This window comes from Dipteris shenzhenensis, chromosome 13 (genome assembly GCF_047967505.1).
Source record: "Dipteris shenzhenensis isolate YYH24624 ecotype China chromosome 13, Dip_SZ_1.0, whole genome shotgun sequence".
NCBI lineage: Eukaryota > Viridiplantae > Streptophyta > Polypodiopsida > Gleicheniales > Dipteridaceae > Dipteris > Dipteris shenzhenensis.
Window position 1 is genome coordinate 43,691,011 of NC_141608.1, and position 17,055 is coordinate 43,708,065.

Here is a 17,055-nt window from a genome sequence, read left to right on the forward strand (position 1 = left end):
GTACTTGTATGCAAGTAATACTCCATTACTTTCCTTGTACTTGAGACTCATTTTGTCTTTTTTTGAACTTGAGGTTAACATTGATTATTTCTAGATGCCAACCTTTAATTGCCGTTGAAATGTGACAATGCCAAGATTTGTTTAATGCTAATCTAGATAGAGTGGCATGGTAACAACTGTGTGCCAGCTTTGAAGCCTGGCTTCCACATCATGAATGAAATGTTCTAACTTTCATTGTGTTGTGATGGCACCAGGTGAGTCGGCATACTTCTCCATCAAGTTTGCATTAGAAAATCTAAGGCATGAAGACACGGTGTTGGCAACTTCAAGGAGCACTCTACAACGGACTTTCTCCAAGGACTGCTAGATAAGATTGAACTCTCTATTGGAGACTAGTCATTAGTATCGTTGTACTTTCTGCAATGTACTGACATAAATGTGAATGTAATAATTGACTCTCACTTTGACACCTTATTAAGAGGAATGGTATGATAAGATTATTCTTACTTATGTGGTACTGAGAAGTTGGTTATTAATGGACTACTCTCACTTGGTGTTTGAAAAGGGTAATAGTAGATGTTTGCAATTTGTTTACTATGACATTGAAAATTGGTCCAGTAGTATAATAGGATAGAGGTTTGATAGGCAAAACACGCACACACACACACACAGAGTGTGTGAGGAGATCAGAGAGTGAGAGAGAGAGGGAGAAGAGAAAGAGAGAGAGAGAGAGAGAGAGAGAGAGAGAGAGAGAGAGAGAGAGAGAGAGAGAGAGATTACATTTGATATACATTATACATTATAAATCATAATATAATATTATTTAATATTATAGAAATGTATTTTATTATATATATAATTATTAAATAATTATTTTTCATATGTGTTTTAGTTAATTTTTCTTTCAGACAGAAAGATGGGGCTAACATCAATGCCATGGATCTAGGTAGAGTCGAGCTCGACATGGTCACCAATGAAGGAGGAGGAGAAGATACAGCCACAAAGGAGTGTGAGGTGAAAGAGTAGGGAATCGAAGTGGTGGAGGAGGCGGCAGGAAGCAGTGTGCGGGGTGTTGTTTGCAAGGGGAGTAACATCCCCATGCCAATGGTTATGCTGGCATCTTCAAAGGTATTGAAGGTGGGATATGTGATTTTGGCCAAACTATATGTGGAGAGCAAGGTGGTGAGTGCAATTGGCAACTTTCATCACCCCTATACCGAAACTTTTTGGTCCCAGAATATTTGAGATCATCTACAACCTCCTCATCCTCAACTTTTTGTTGGGCTCCTTCCTCTTCCTCCTAGCAAGCTTCCTGTATAACCAAGAAGTTGCCAAGGATGATTCTAGGAATTGCATGGGTGCTGTCATCTCTACCTTGGGCTTCCTATAACTCCACTACATGTTGGCGCTCAAGAGGAGGAACCTCTACTACAGGCCAAGTTTGATAAGGTGTCTTTCCTCCTACTCTTCTTCGTGTAGTCACCCAAAATGTTTGTGCAATCTTTGGCATTTGAGCCAATGGAATGATAGTCCAAGAACTCAAATGGCTCAATGCCTACCCCATTTTGGTCCTTGATTTGAAAATTTCTTAAAATTTCTCAAAGTTTAAGATTTATAAATAAAATCTTGAATTTTATTCCTTGAAATTAAAGGCAACCTAAATGCCAACTTTGAGACCCAGTGGAGCGGCTCTCTAACCCATCGTAGATGGGTGATGCTACTCGTTGTATATTATACATTAACCTTCTCTCTTTCTCTCTCTCTCTCTCTCTCTCTCTCTCGCATGCTCTAAGTTGAGGTCTACCACAATGCATTGCTTCTATTCCTTGTTTCTTTTGACGACTCCTTCTCAATCGTCCATGCACCTCTTCTTACACAAAGTGTTTATTATTAATCACATATTTTCATGTACCCTTTCATGAAAAGGCTTGCATGTCCCAAGCATGTCCTAATTTGCTTAAGTTTTGAGCCCATATCTCTAGCATGAAGTAAAGGTCTTGGAAATCAAGCTGGTAATGAAAGAAGAATATGATTGACCTTGTACTAGCATTTCCTACTAATCCATTCATGCAATCCTATGTAGGATATTGCATGGCATCAAAGTTTTTTAAGGAAGTCTGTCAATGCATGCTTGACCATAATTTCATGTTAAAAAACTGATGTGCTTACCATACGTTTCTCTCCATCCTATTATTTAACAAATAAAAGGGAGCTAGGCTTGTCATATCTTGATGATGTTGGCTTCCTCTTATAACAACTATGAATTTCTACTTGGAGCCTCAATTTCAAAGTTACATTCACTCTATCCTATGATCTGAGAATTGAAAAGAAGCTATGTTTTTCAAATCTTGATGTTTATATTGCTTTTCTCTCGTAGTAACTTGATGTTCTAGTTTTCAACTTCATATTTATATGAGTCACATTTAGATTCGGACTATGAACGTCGTACATTTATTTATTCCCTTTAACTTGCCCATTGAGAAGTAGCTTCGCACAATGCCTATTATGTAAAAGCTATTGTTCTTAGTAACAATGTTATTAGTATGGGGTTCAACACTTGAAGTTGTACCAAATAAACAAGGTGGGGGGAAAATGTTCTTTGTGAGATGTCTCATGGGTGTAGTGCCTACACAAAAAGCTGGCTCTCAATACAATATACACATCCACATAAGATTTTAAAGTGATTTCCAAATTTGGACTCTTAAGAGCTTCTAGAACTATTCTGTTGTACTAGAGTCCAAAGTTTGAAAATGGACTCTTTACATAAATTAAGTAGGTATATGCTTGAATTCCTAAGGATTTTTATAACAACAAGGCTTCCCATGTCATTAATCATGTTAACTTAGTATATTGAATTCAACGAAACCATGATACTAGTTTAGAGATAATTTACATATTTTAATCGAGTAAATATAATCAATGTAAGTTGACTTTCATGAGAACTTTAGCAATGATGGGGGTGTAAGCTCACAACTCATGCATACTTGCAATAAACAATCAAATGACTTATACTTAGGCTAAGTTTCCAATGTTACAAAAGTATTGTGCCATTTAGTTTACCTCATTTGCCATATGTTATTTTGTAACATTTATTCAGTGAATGTAACATGTGGGATTTGTAATGACCTTGATTTTTAAAAATGCATCATAACATCACGTGCTATCAAAGACTTCCCCATCTTTTGAATGTGTGTCATATGTGTGGGTCATCCTCTCAGTCTTTTCTCGACAACATGGCAATGTCATTGTGTTGTGCTTTCACATTTACTTTTCCATGCATACGTTGGTGAATTTGGGCTTACAATTTGTAATTCATCCATACTAGGAATCCATTTCTACTAAAAACATACCTCGATCCCTCCCCTGCAGTTTTTTAATAATTTGGCTTATACTAACTATTATGTAGGTAGTCATAATGTTTATATCATGTATTGTGCATACCTTCAACATCATTTTTAACCTTCCGGGCCCAAATGTAAGCAATTTGTTGTTTACCAACAAGAATAAAATATTGTGCTCAGGTCTTCCTTATATGAATGCTTTAGACCACTTTCAAGTTTTGTATGGTACAAAGTAGCTTGAACAAACATTGACTATCTTTCTCATCAACATCCATGGTAATACTTTCATTGCACAAGATTCACCAATCTTGTGTAGAGCTTTTGAATTATAATATGGTTCAATCAATCTATCGTAATAGCCTTTGTTTGATCACCACCAACCTTTATCCCTATACGTGCTATCAGTCAGCCATAGTGGAACATCCTATGCTTTTCATGTTGCTTGGAATTACATGGGACGTATAAGCAAATCTTCATGCATATGACCAAAGCAAAGGGAAATAAACTTCAACCACATCAAATATTTATGTGCAACTTTAATTGAATCATTGAAAATAAATTAGTTATGTGCTTACTCTTAAACATTTTTTCCTCTAGCCATTGTTTGCCTAGATTTTTGAACATTTGTTGAACATATCCATTTAAGGATTCCATTTTTGGTTCTCCAACTTGGCTTCTATCATGTTATTGAAGAGCATCTATTCAAAGGTCACAAAACATCTTGAATCCATGTCCAAAGCACTCCACACAAGTGTACCTTTGAAACAAATTTTATCATGGCAAGCAAATGGAAACATGAGGAAGATCAAGGGTCAATGTTCTTTGAAGCATTTCATTAAGGAACCAACACAATGACTTCTTTAATCAATGTTATGTCCATAGCCAATATATGTCCCTCACATGTGCTTCTAACGTGTTAATATCTTCTCCAACTTTCTTCATCTATTGCATGTTTAACTACTTGTTTAAAGTCATCAAATCTCCCCAAAAGAAAAATTATTCACAAACCTTGGAGTTGAACATTCGCTACCTAGCATTTGCATGCTCACCGTATGTTGTAGAACTTGCCATTAAGAGTACATCTTTAAAATTTTAATTTTGCAATTATGAGTAGAATATTTACATCTCATGGGCCTATAGTTAACTCCCAGAGGAATATGATTCTCACATTAAAAACTTCCACAAGGCATCTTTAGTGAAAGATGTGATCCAATATTCGTGTAATACAAAACTTGCTTCTCTTGTATTCCCTTGATTTATCTCATCTTGGATCTCATCTAGTGAAAGATATTGTTGCAATGCAGAACTTCTCTCCATATAGCCATTGATATGCATATTGCATACCTTCTCTCCATTGATAATTGGAAATAATGTCAATTTCTCTTTAGCCACAACTTAGACATATTAATCTCCATTTCTCTTTAGCCACACCTTGGACATAATGACTTAACATTTAAAAAAAAAAGAATTCTTGCTCAGTTTGTGGCTATGTTTCTTAGCTATCATTTTTTTCATATGCAACTAGGTGTATCTCCTTGCACTGATCAAAATTTCCATTATGCAGACATAGTTCAACAAAGCATAGTTTGTGTAATATGATGCACAAATACTACTCATTTCCATTGGAAAATTGTACCTAACTAAATTGCACAAATTTTGTATTTTCAAGTAGATGCAATGAATTTCTTTTGACCATTCCAAGGGATGCCATTTCCTTCATCATTGTAGCCAAAGGAAACTTTGTTTCATTTGAATAAAATCAAATGTATAGGACTAATGTATAGAACTTGTCTTTTAAGATTCAACTATGTTCTTTTAAAAGTTTCCAATGTTCCCACCACCTAATCTCAAACGGCATCCACACCTATTTCAATATCCAAAAGTACCATTCCAAGAGGAAAGTGATGAAGGAGATGTATACATGAAGATGAATTATTTAAGGCATGAGGGCTAAATCATTTAAGGTGCAATTGTAGCAGGAAGAGGTGGCGGGACTATTGAAGGGTGTCCAAGGATCTCTGACCATCAATGTGGCTTGCAATGTGGCTTGCTTGCCAGGCCCTTCTCCACAAAAGAGCTTGAAGACGTGCTGAGCGCCGTGGAGATTGGTCGTGCCCCTGGCCTCAATGGCCTTCCAGTAGAACTCTTCAAACAGTTATGGGGAGTGATAGGTGATGATATGAGGGACATGGCCAACACGGCCATTTCTAGAGGCTCTCTCTTAGAAGACGTGAATGCTGGTTTAGTGAAGCTCCTCCCAAAATGACAGACTCACCTCAAGGTTGGGAATTGGTGCCCCATAATGATGCTTAATATCTCCTACAAGTTGACTGCGAAAGCGCTGACAATAAAGATTTGTGAAGTCTATGCAAAGATCGTGGATTAAGAATAGAGCAAATCCATCAAAAGTGGTGACATCTTCTCGACAACATTCTAAATGTGTCACTTGGTCTAGATCATGCCATGAATGAAGGTTAGAAGGTAATACTCTTTGGTTTTGACCTTGATAAATCCTATGATATGGTTAGATGGGATTTCATTCTTGTTGTGCTTGAATGCTTGGGCTTTGGCTCAGGACTTCTAGGATGGTTGCCACCTTGTTTGGCAATGCGTCAACTATCCTCTGCCTCAATGGTGGTGTCATAGAAACCTAGGTCAATCCGCTAGGGTTGCCCACTCATCCCAATTTTGTTTGCCATTTGTACAATTCTCCTTATCCCCATCGGATCAAAATTTGTGTGGCACAAGGTTAGATCAAGGGTGTGTCTCTCCCGTCGGGTAATCAAGTAGTCACCCAGCTCTTTGCTGATGATACTATTGCCTTCTCAGTAGAAGAGGATCAATACCCTCATGGAAGTTATGCAAAAATTCTGTCGTGCTTCGAGGTCCCATTGCAGTCTCGCAAAAACCTTTGCGCTAAGGACCAACCCGGCCCCTCCTCCAGCTGGGCTAAGCTCCTTGCAGGTTAATTTTATCCCGCGGGGGGAAGTAGTCAGGTACTTTTGGCCCCTCTTGGGTATAGGTGTCATGGTTAAGCAAAGGTTCAACTGGTTGACGGATAAAATCAAGGACAAATTGAAGGCGTGGCAACATTGATTCAGCATGTATTAGCTCCCGATCAGCCACTGTTTGGAAATTCTCCAAATCCAATTGGGGTGAGCGTAAACGTTTGCTGCGAGCCTTCCTGTGGTTCGGATATGGCGGAAAGAGAAAGCTTCATCACATTCCGTGGGAGCCTCTGAAGTCTCCCAAGTTACAAGGCAGTCTTAGAATCCCTGATGTGAGGCTATGCAAAATCAGGCCCTTATTTGTAAGAGATTGCCGTGGATTGAGGTGCTGAAATATATGATAAAAAATGTCGGGGTCAAGTAGTGGGTTCCTGTATTGAACTGGATTTGTATGACCGATTGGTGTTCAAAGTTGTGGGATCAAACCTAGCTTCTGGTTTGGTATCCGTGTGGAAAGATGAGGTGGAGCTGCTCAATTGGAAATGGCGCATGATCTCGGAGGTGATGCTACTCTCTTGGAATCAATCTGGAGGAGTGTGGCCTTCCAAGACGATCCGTTTGGTTTGCACGATGTGGCTAGAGCCCAGTCACTCTTTTGAAAAGGGGTGAGAAGATGAACAGACCTCGGGGGTATTCAGCCAGCTGAATTGCTCTCTATCGACCATATTGCAGAACGAGTTCCCCTAAGTCTTGGCAAGAAGGATTTATTGCAGGCTGTGATGAATCATATACCAAAGAGTTCGCTGACCAACACGGTTCCGTCGTCACATTGGAGAGACGACCAATGGGCTGTGAGGAAAACGTGCCTCAAGATGCTTTCGGCCAAGGTGGCTCACGTCACCAGATGCTATGAAAAACTGTGGAGCCAGTTGATCCAAACAAGATACGGGGCCTTCGTAGAGGCCAAGTTTGGTGTTCCCGAAGACAGATGGATCTGGAAGAGCTGTGTATCTGAAAAGCTAGATTTCTACTATGGAAGGTGACTGTACAATAAATCCAGAGTTCGTGGAACATCTTCTCTGGCACTGCCGAATTTCTTGCAAAGTTTGGTATAAAGTCAAGAGGGCGGGGTCTGATTGGATCTCGCCCAACATCCGGGCGGGGGTTCTGTTGGTTGTGTGGGAGTTCCGCAATAGTATAGTCGATCATGATGCAGGTAAAAGGTATCCTCAGGGACTTTGGATGAGTGCCTCCACCTCCGCCTCCCTCCTCCCCTCCCCCTTCGCCTCCGCCTCTGCCTCCATCCCACCTCCACCTCCGCCTCCCTCACCCCTCCACCTCTGCCTCCTTCCCCGCCTCCCATCTCCCTCCTCCCCCACCTCCCCCTCTGCATCCGTCTCAGCCTCTCTTGGCCTCCATTCCGACTCCCCTTGGCCCCCTTCCCCTCACTTCCTCCCCCACGTCCGTCTCCTTCTCTGCCCCCTCTCGCCGCCTCCTCCCTCTGCCTCCTCTCTTTTCCCGCCTTCCTTCCTCGTTCCCTCCTTTTCTTTCCTCCTGTTTCCTTTTCAACGGACTCATTGCAGCCCTTCAGCCATTTCTCATCTCCACCATCGACCCTCGAGCCTTGGGTGCGTTCGGGTTTGGGTAACAAGGGCTTCTTCGAGCCTCTCTTGGGGGTGAGGCAGCTTCCTGTCCACCTTCTAGGTGATTTTTTTCTTTTCCCTTCTTCATAGAGGGAGTTTTTTGTGTTTGTTAGGAGAAAGAAAATCTTAGTGGTGACCCTGGGTGGGGCTCTATGGCAAAACCATCAAATCTCACAATTGTAAAGGTTATCCCGTCAAGCAATAGGTGGAGCATGCAGTCCACTCACTTCAGGACAGGGAGTTGTGGGAAAAATTGTGAGCCTCACCCCCACAAGGAGACAGGTGAGAGAGTGGATCCAAGCAAGCTTGGCACTAGAAGACGACCACATCCAAGAGGTCACCAACTACAGAGCGTCTTCCTCATCCACTAAGCTCTCTTGCCACCACCTCGACACTTGTGGAGCAAAGCCCCATCCTCCTCGGTCTGCATCTCATGTACCTTTTCCCTTGGTACCATGGCTTTACAATGGGAAAACATGGACAACACACCATGTTCCCCGATTCCCGGTGATGCTCCGCTTCCTAGGGCTCCCAAAGGAATACAGAGCCATCCTCCCCTCCATTGACAGAGCATTTGGCAGAGTGCTGGAGTCCCCAGTGGATTCAACAGCATCAGTGGTAGCAGATGACGAGGTCTTGATGATAAGATTGGTGGTTGAGAGCCCAGATTCCCTCCCAGAGTGGATACTCCTTGAGATCCTCGAGGGGGGTACACTTTGACAGACTGTGGAGATCTTTAATTTGCCAAGCCAGTCTCTTCATTGTAGCCAGATGGGACATTTAGCCCAAAACGTCCCTCGTGGTTAGGGACGAGCTCCTCCCCCTCCTCCCCCATAGGATAAGTAGAGTCAGTATACTAGGGCCCAGGATCCCCTTAGACAGGAGCAGATGGAGTCTCAGACCCCCTGGGTGACACATTCAGAGGGTATGTGGACCCAAGTGGGCAAAAAGAAAAAGAAAAGAAGCAAATTGGCTCTCAAGCGCCATAGGCAACAGTCTAGACGCAGGGAAAGAGAGAGAGAGAGAGAGAGAGAGAATAGGTCGAGAGGTACCCACGAAGGAGCACTTGTAGAAATCCTTGGTTGGGGATCCTTTCCCCTTAACAGTAGCAGGGGCCATTGTTCAGCCAGGTGACCCTCCCAGAGTGGAGGTCCAGCGACCACAGTCACCCTTACGTTGGCAGCGTGTCTCATGAGCTTCTGATGTTCCGATGGCAGAAGTTGTGGAGGATAGCCCAATAGTGATTGAGGAGGGGGATCCAAAGCCTTGATGCTCTTGATCAGTAGGGTGATTGCCCCTAGTCCTCCTCGTTCCCCTCCCCCCTGGACGCCTCTCCCTTTCCACGCCCTCCCCCTCCTCTCGAGCTCCTCTATGGTCATCCTCACCACCCATCCCCTCCCTCCGTCACCCCCCCTCCCACCACCCCTTCTACAATAGCTTCTTCCACCTCCCTCCCCTCGCTCCCCACTTTGGACCTGCCTCAGTTCCCCTACTAGTAGGAAAGGGCACGACCGCATCCCCTTCCGCTTCCTTGACTCAATGTATTGTCCCCCCCCTTCTCACTCCTCCCATTCAGGGTGGGATACAGAGGGAAGGGGCTCGTCCTCCCGGTGGTCAACTCCCAAACTGCAGCCTGGATTCCTCTTCCAAGGGACTTTTGGAGATTGGGGCCCTGGAATTACCTAGAGGTCTCAAACTCTTACCCTCTGTCATTTAAGGTGACGCTCATCATCTCGCAGCCCCGAAAAGGTGGTTCGATTAGCATAGTGGGCTCACAGATGCATCCAATTTGGCAGTCCTAGTTCGCCTCCATAGGGTTGGAGAAGTGGACCCCAATGGTATTTGATGCTATGATGGGGGATCAGATCTCATGCATGATGGAAGATTGGATGGATCCATAGGGATTAGATCTTTGGCACGCCCATGGTGCTGAATTGAATTTCTATTGAGCTTCACGCAAGAGAAGCTGATCTGTGATTGACAGTTGGGTTAGTAGATTGCCGCCTGAGGCAAGGATTGATCAAGCACACTACTCGCCACTCCAGACTGTGCAGAGATGTTCATAGTGGACATGTCCATGTTGTAATGGGCACGAAAGATCGACATGGAGAATGTGTCCACCCTAGTTTGCCGACGCACAGACACGGACTACTTGCCCTCCAAACCCCCGTCAAAGTAACAAAAGTTTGTTTTTCTAGAACGTGCACCCACCCACATGAGAGCCTTGTTTTTGGCTTCCCGTCCTCATGAGTTTGGACCATAGTGACTTGGAACATGCATGGCTCCATGACCGTGCATGTAGTCAGCTGCAGTACCTGATCCTTCAACGGAAGTTATAGAGGGGCAGTGGTAGAGTGAGCAATGGACTTTCTTCTGGTATAGGAGCACATGTTCTCACAGCATCAGACATTCGATGGTGCCACTACCTTCTTTCGGGTACAGGCTCGGAGGTCTGGTCTCCTGCCGTAGGATGGAGCAGAGGGGTTTGCATCTCGGTCTCCCAAGAGGTGGTCTCAGAAGTCTACAATCATGGTGAGCTTATCCCAAGGCGGGCAGTTTGGATGGGAGTCGAGATGGGAGAGTCCAGGATTGGGTTCTTAAATGTGTATGCCCCAGCATGCAGACAGCACTGTCTGGACTTTTGGAGGAGGCTGACAAAGTGTCTTCCAGATATTGACTCCTAGATTGTTGGAGGAGACCTCAATAACCAGGAGTTTGGGAAGTACAAGTAGGGCGGTGCCTCCTTCTCTGAGATGCCAGTAGTAGCAGCATAGTGCTAGTTCATCTTCACGATTAGCAGTAGAGACCCGTGGAGAGAGCCAGAGTTAAGTAGGATCCCTGGCATCTTTTTCTTCTCATTTAGCCAGACGTGAGGATTGCTTGAGAGGCTAGATCGCTTCTATGTCAAGGACTGGGCAATACATAGAGGCGGCTCTATGGGAATTCTAGCAAATACCACGATGTCAAACCACTCTCCAGTAGTATTACACCTAGAGCAGCCCTACTGATCTTCCTGAAAATGGGGTCTGCATCCCAGAGGACCTATTGCAAGATGAGGAGATTCAGCTAGTTATTGTAGAGACTTGGCAGCAGCAGCCAGAGTTAGTTTCCTATGAGGGATGGGCTTTGTGGGTGGTAGATGCGATTCAGAGGGGTGATGAGGAGTTGCAGTCTCATGCCCTTAGACGAAGGAGGGCTCTTGAGGAGCACGAGTGTGCACTGCGACAAGACCTTTTCTCCATAGAGAGCCTTAGGGAGTAGGACCCAAGATCCCAGTGGCTTAGTGATAGATATGAGTGTGTGTCTTGAGCTCCTACTGGTGCTTTCACAGAGGGTGCATTGGATAGCTCTAGCATTTGGTTAGGAATTTCCTTTGGGTAGGATCAGACGACACAAGGAATACTAGAGCCCACAGGTTGCTTGGTAGACGATGATCATCCCATAGGCATAGGGAGGCTCGGGTGTCATTGATCCAGAGATGCAGAGTAGAGACCTCTTGGGCAAGTTGTGGTTGTGCGCAGCCTCACCCTTGGTGTAGAGCCCTTGAAGCTTCTCTTACAGCAAGGGCTTCTCAAGAACACCCCACGCACGGGGGGCAGTGGCAGCAATCACACAAATGGATCTTCTCACAGGCCCCCCTTATAGGGAAGGGTTCCTCCATGATGAGGAGCCTACATAGGGTCTAGCAGAGATTAGTAGGTGGCCTCCTCCATCGACCCCACTACTACAAAGAGAAGTTTGAACATCAACCCCTCATTTTTCACCCGAAGAGTAGGGATCAGGATGGATGTATGCTCAAACATCGGTAGATGGGCATAGTGGGATAGTGGCCCAGCTTGCTCCTTTGGCAGTTGAAGTAGATTACCCATGGAGGCAGAGGCGAGGCTTGGAGCCATAGTGCATATGCGAGGAGCAAGGAAGTGGATGAGGGAGATCAACCTCGCCATCCCTGAGTCTTGGTCGGAGGGACTCCGCATGTGGATGGACAACAATTAGTTGGGTTAGTTTTCTTGGACTAGGGTCCCCCTTGAGGATGATGATCCAGCGAGGTAGCAAGCAGCCTGATTTCTTTCGTGTCGGGCCCAAAGGCTTGCTTCAGGCACTCATTGAGAGAGACCCAAAGATGGATGGGTGTTTGGATGGGATTCATTGGCAGATGATCAGAGTTGTGGGTTGATTGGGGAAGGAGTGGCACATTGATCCCCTAGTATTCTAAAGCAGGATCCCCCTAGATGGCGCCTTTGGCTTTGGGAAGGTAGGCTCCTGAGGGAGGTCCAGTGGGATTCGGGAGAGTGGTTTTGGCCTTCCAAGGTGGGCCTCACAACGTAGGTGGATGAGGTGCCCTTCTTTTCCTATATCACACGGATTGACAAGAGGCTTCAAATGGACTCTTTGACATGGACCCCTTCGAGGTAGAGGCATTGGGTGGCCCAAAGGGTGCCCCAAGAGTTTCGTTCTAGGTTTTGGACACGCCTATGGTCCCAATTTGCGGTCGAGGAGGATCTCCTACTTCTTTTGGCTAGCCGCCCACGGAGGCTTGCCCATAGGCCCGTGGTTGGAGTAGATGCAGGTGGAGGGGCAGTGTCACTATTGCTCTACTGGAGTTCTGGAGACGATCCCTTACTGCCTTTGAAGTTGTCATAGAGCACCAAGGATCTGGATGGGAGCCCTCAGGATTATGACCCGCATGAAGAGCTTTCAGTGGGACTACACCTAGGGGATGGTAGCCTGTTTGACTGAGGGAGGTCACGTGTTCCAGATTGATGAGGTCCCTCGAGCTTCCCGAATATAGGGTTAGAGCATTCAAAGGATAGAGCTCCACGAGGCAGTTCCTCTTGCTATCCCAGATCCTCACTCCCCTCTAGATGATAGTGTGTGGGAGGTATTAGCTATTGTCACAGTGTGGAACATTTGGGTTGCTTGCTATAGTCTAGTGATAGGTAAGCATCTGGTTCCACCCTCGGCTACTTGGTCGCCATCTGGTAGGATATCATCTACACCCTACATTCCAACTTCGAGTGTGGGACCCTAGGATCTAGGGCGACTGTTGCGAGGCACACATGTTTTTCTAAGGCTTGGCCTGCAGGAATTTTTTACATATTCACTCCGTGAAGGACTTGCTGGTTGTGTAGTTCCCCCCACATGGTTGTTAGCCCCTGTACCAGTGATTCCCTAGGTAGTGAGCTTGGTTTCTTTGGAATAGGTTGGTTTTTCTTCTTTAAAGCCTTTTTGGTTTTTTCCATACACAGCACCTTGGGGGTTGCTGTTTTGCATGAAGTTTTTCAATCATTAATAAAATGCTCCTTTCTTTGCAAAAAAAAAGAAAGATGTAACAACACCAATTGCAAATATTGATACCAATGCGGTAGCTTGAGCACAAGCCCACAAGTGATAATTCAAACTTCACCTATTAAGGTAAGATTGAAAATTTAATTGGAAGAAAGGAAAGCAAGTAGCAAAGGAAATCATGTAGAAAGTAAGGGAAGAGCCACATATGACTCACTACCTTATAGGAAGGTCTAAAACCAAAGAAGAATTAACATCAAAGCGAAATAATGAAAATGAATACTTGACAAAAGGGCTTGTGAAACATGAAGACTTGACCAAGAGGGCATGGGACACCTATAAGTTTCTCAACATCATAAAGATAATAGAGCAGCTAATGAAAGAGACGCCATCCTACAAGCAAACCTTCCATGACATGAAATAAAAAAGGTGACTCCAACTCCAATAGCGCATTCACTTGAACTGACGCATATGTTATGCAATGAATACCCTTGAATGAAGTATAAGCTCTTCTATGTTGCATTTTCTTAATAATTGAAGAGATCCCCACACTACCATATTGTAATTCCTTTAATGAAAGAAACCGCATCTCCACTTTGAGCTTTACTATAGCTATTGTATGAATATTGTTATCATATGAATCCTTTTCTATTCATATGTCATGGTATGATGATTTGCTTTTAATGTAGATGCACTTTATCTCTTAGTCTACATCCTAAGGTCTCAATTATGGTGTAGAAGGATAGCACACTTGAGAAAGATGTCATTCTAATAGACTTGAACTATGCAAGACTTCTACTTGAAAGATTGATGCGACCTCTACATTAGCAATCCTATAGTATGGTGGGGCTTAGGTGTTGGTCTACTTCCAGCTATGAACTTGAGAACATGAAGGTAGTCTAGTGAAGGGTCGACTATGCCTTTGCAAGCAGATTCTTTAAGAAATCATATACTTTTCATTTCCTTAGATTTTGAACCAAAGATACCCTATGCATCATAAACTAAGGCCTTCCTTGCAACTTATTGTCACCTTATTCCAAGGAGACATTTATTCCCCATAGTGCTAGGGAAAGGATGTATGTTACTAGCCTAGAAACTCTTCATATCAAGCAATTTCTTGATGCTAGGATGACATAAAGTTGTCAACTCTCTCCTTCATAGCCCAAAAGGAGATGCCTATTTAATTCTTTATACTTCATGTCAATTGGAATCTCACTATTAAGGATTCCTACACAAAAGTTGGTTGTGGTATCTCTTCACCTTTATTTTCTTATTTCCATGCTATTCCTTTGAGATTACTTCATGTAGTTATGGTTTTGTCTTGCATTCTATGGCTGCTTCTCGTCACCCATATCACAATTAGTTTGCTCTCTAATAGATGATGCAAATAATATTTATAAATTCCTTAATTTGGAATTCCATTTAGAACATTTATTCTCCTCTATTCTTACGTTGCTATCATAATTCTAATAGTTCAATAAACATGGAAGAAAGGGAAAATATGTGTTTCTCTATTTGGCCTCACTATCTGTGTGCAATGCATGGTTCTTGTGCTACTTTGTGAGATTCATATTTGGTAGAATTTCTTGAGATGGTAATGATTCTGATAGTTCTAAAATGGTTATAGCTACATTTACATAGTAAGTGGTTTTCCTATCTTCAAGAATTATGATTCAACCTAATGAACGTTGTCTCTTGTAAGTTGTAATTAATGCCTCAATCTTGCATGAGCATATCTTTTATAGCAAATGATTAATGAATGTATATACTAAAAGAAGAATGTGTCCTATAAAGACTCACTAAAATTTTTCTAGATAAATAGTGGGTGGAAGATAAAAACTTCAATATTTAAAGGGAATTGTGAAGTGTGTCATGTGGAGATAAGATTGAAGAGTGTCATGAGGATGAGAGACACTCCTCTCTCTACTACTTTCTCAACATGATATCAGAGCATATGGGCTTCTAGTCAACATGATATCAAAGCATATGGGCTTCCAGTCCTTGCATAATTTTAAGTGTATCATGATCTTCTTCCTTTGTCGAGTGTGTAGAAATTCATGTCCTCTCTATTTTGAGCCAAAAAGCTCCTTGTTTTGACACGTAGAGCCTCTTCTATGTCACTTTGAGTGGATGTGTGGATTGATGAGTTTCCTCTTGAGTTGTCTTTGAGAGATTCATGCATTGTAAGTTTTGAGAGAAAATGTTTTTGTGATTTTGAGAGTATTAAGTTTATGTGAGAGAACTTTGACAGAGAAATAGGTGAGAAAGACAGAATGAAATAGTTCAAGAGAAACTATGACACTTCTTTAAGGCTTTGGGAGAGATCTTGATTCTTCTTTCTATTCTAAAAGCTATTGTGAGGGAGTTAAAATAGGGCACATGGTCTCCTTCAAGCTCTTTCATGAAGTGTAGTACATGTATTTTCCATACAAGCACATACAAAGTAACCCCCAAGCTTAGATATCATAGGGCTTACAAAGCATGTTTTACATACCTGCCTCACTTGTGGCAATTGCTCTTTAAGCTCCTTGATCCACCAATCTTTAGAGCTCTTAGGTTGCACAACTATTTTGTGATAGAGTAACCAACAACCACATGAGCAACTTCAAGGAAAATTCTCCTTGAGCTCTATAGCAATCAACCAACTCATGTTCTATATATATCTCTCACAATGGATGGCAGTGGGTTAATTTCTAGGATCCAAATGACTAGAACCATGCTCACGTTCCATTGAGACCCCATGAGAGCAGCTTCATCTTACCATTTGTGCTTTTGTGTCCTCCTTTCCAAACCACCTTAGCATTGATTTTCTCTTCCTTGCAAGAATAACTTGCTCAATAGTAGAATTCATCCACATCTCACATAGGCTAGGTTGCAGTGATAGGCCACCTAGCATATAGGAGGACATTTGGCAGGCCCACCTACCTTATCAATAAGCGGACATGCAGTAGGTCGACTACCACATCAATAAGAAAGGTCATCAACGATGCAATTGGTGACACTTGGTAGGCAACCACATCATCCTCATGTCACCTTATTCAATGACACATGGAAATAGAGACATGGTAGTACCACATCATCATTGCCATGTAGGCACCTCATTGCAAAATCATCATAGCATGCCAATATGCACGCTACAACATATGGACCATGTTGCATCATTATTTTGGGGCACCTTCTTTTAACAAAGTTTGGCAAACCTTAGAATTTCCATAAGTTTTGATCCAAAATGAATTTCAAAGGTATAGTGAAAAGGAAAAGTGCATGGCATCTCACACCTACAACTTGTCATATCACATGCAAGTTTTGACCCTTCTTGCTTTGCTATTTTATCACCTTCATCATCGGATCCATTCTTGCTTGATTGAAGCCTCTTCACTAACCAAGTCCACAACATTGATGACCATGCTATCATGCATTCGAACTAGTGCTTAAAAGGAACCAAGAAAAGGAAAATTTTGTTGTTATTCCTTGCCACAACATGTAGTCTAGCTTTGTAGACCAGTAGATCTTTAGAGGAGGTCCAACTCCACAGACCAAGTAAGATAGTACCCTTAAAGTCCCAACTAGTTCCTAATAGCATCATTCGCATGTGGCTCCTTACATTGGTTTTAAAATTTACACTCATCATACATTTGACACCAAAGTGTCTTCATGATAGTGGGTAGATATCCAAGTTCACCATGGTTGGTGATTCATTTGGCATAGTGTCCTTTTGGAAGTTGGTAGTTGCATTTTTTACCTCACTTGCCTTCATTATAAACATGCTACGTTTGGCATAGTTCTTTTCACTTACATATCAGCCTTGTAAAACTTTTGGCTTTTCTAAGCATATTT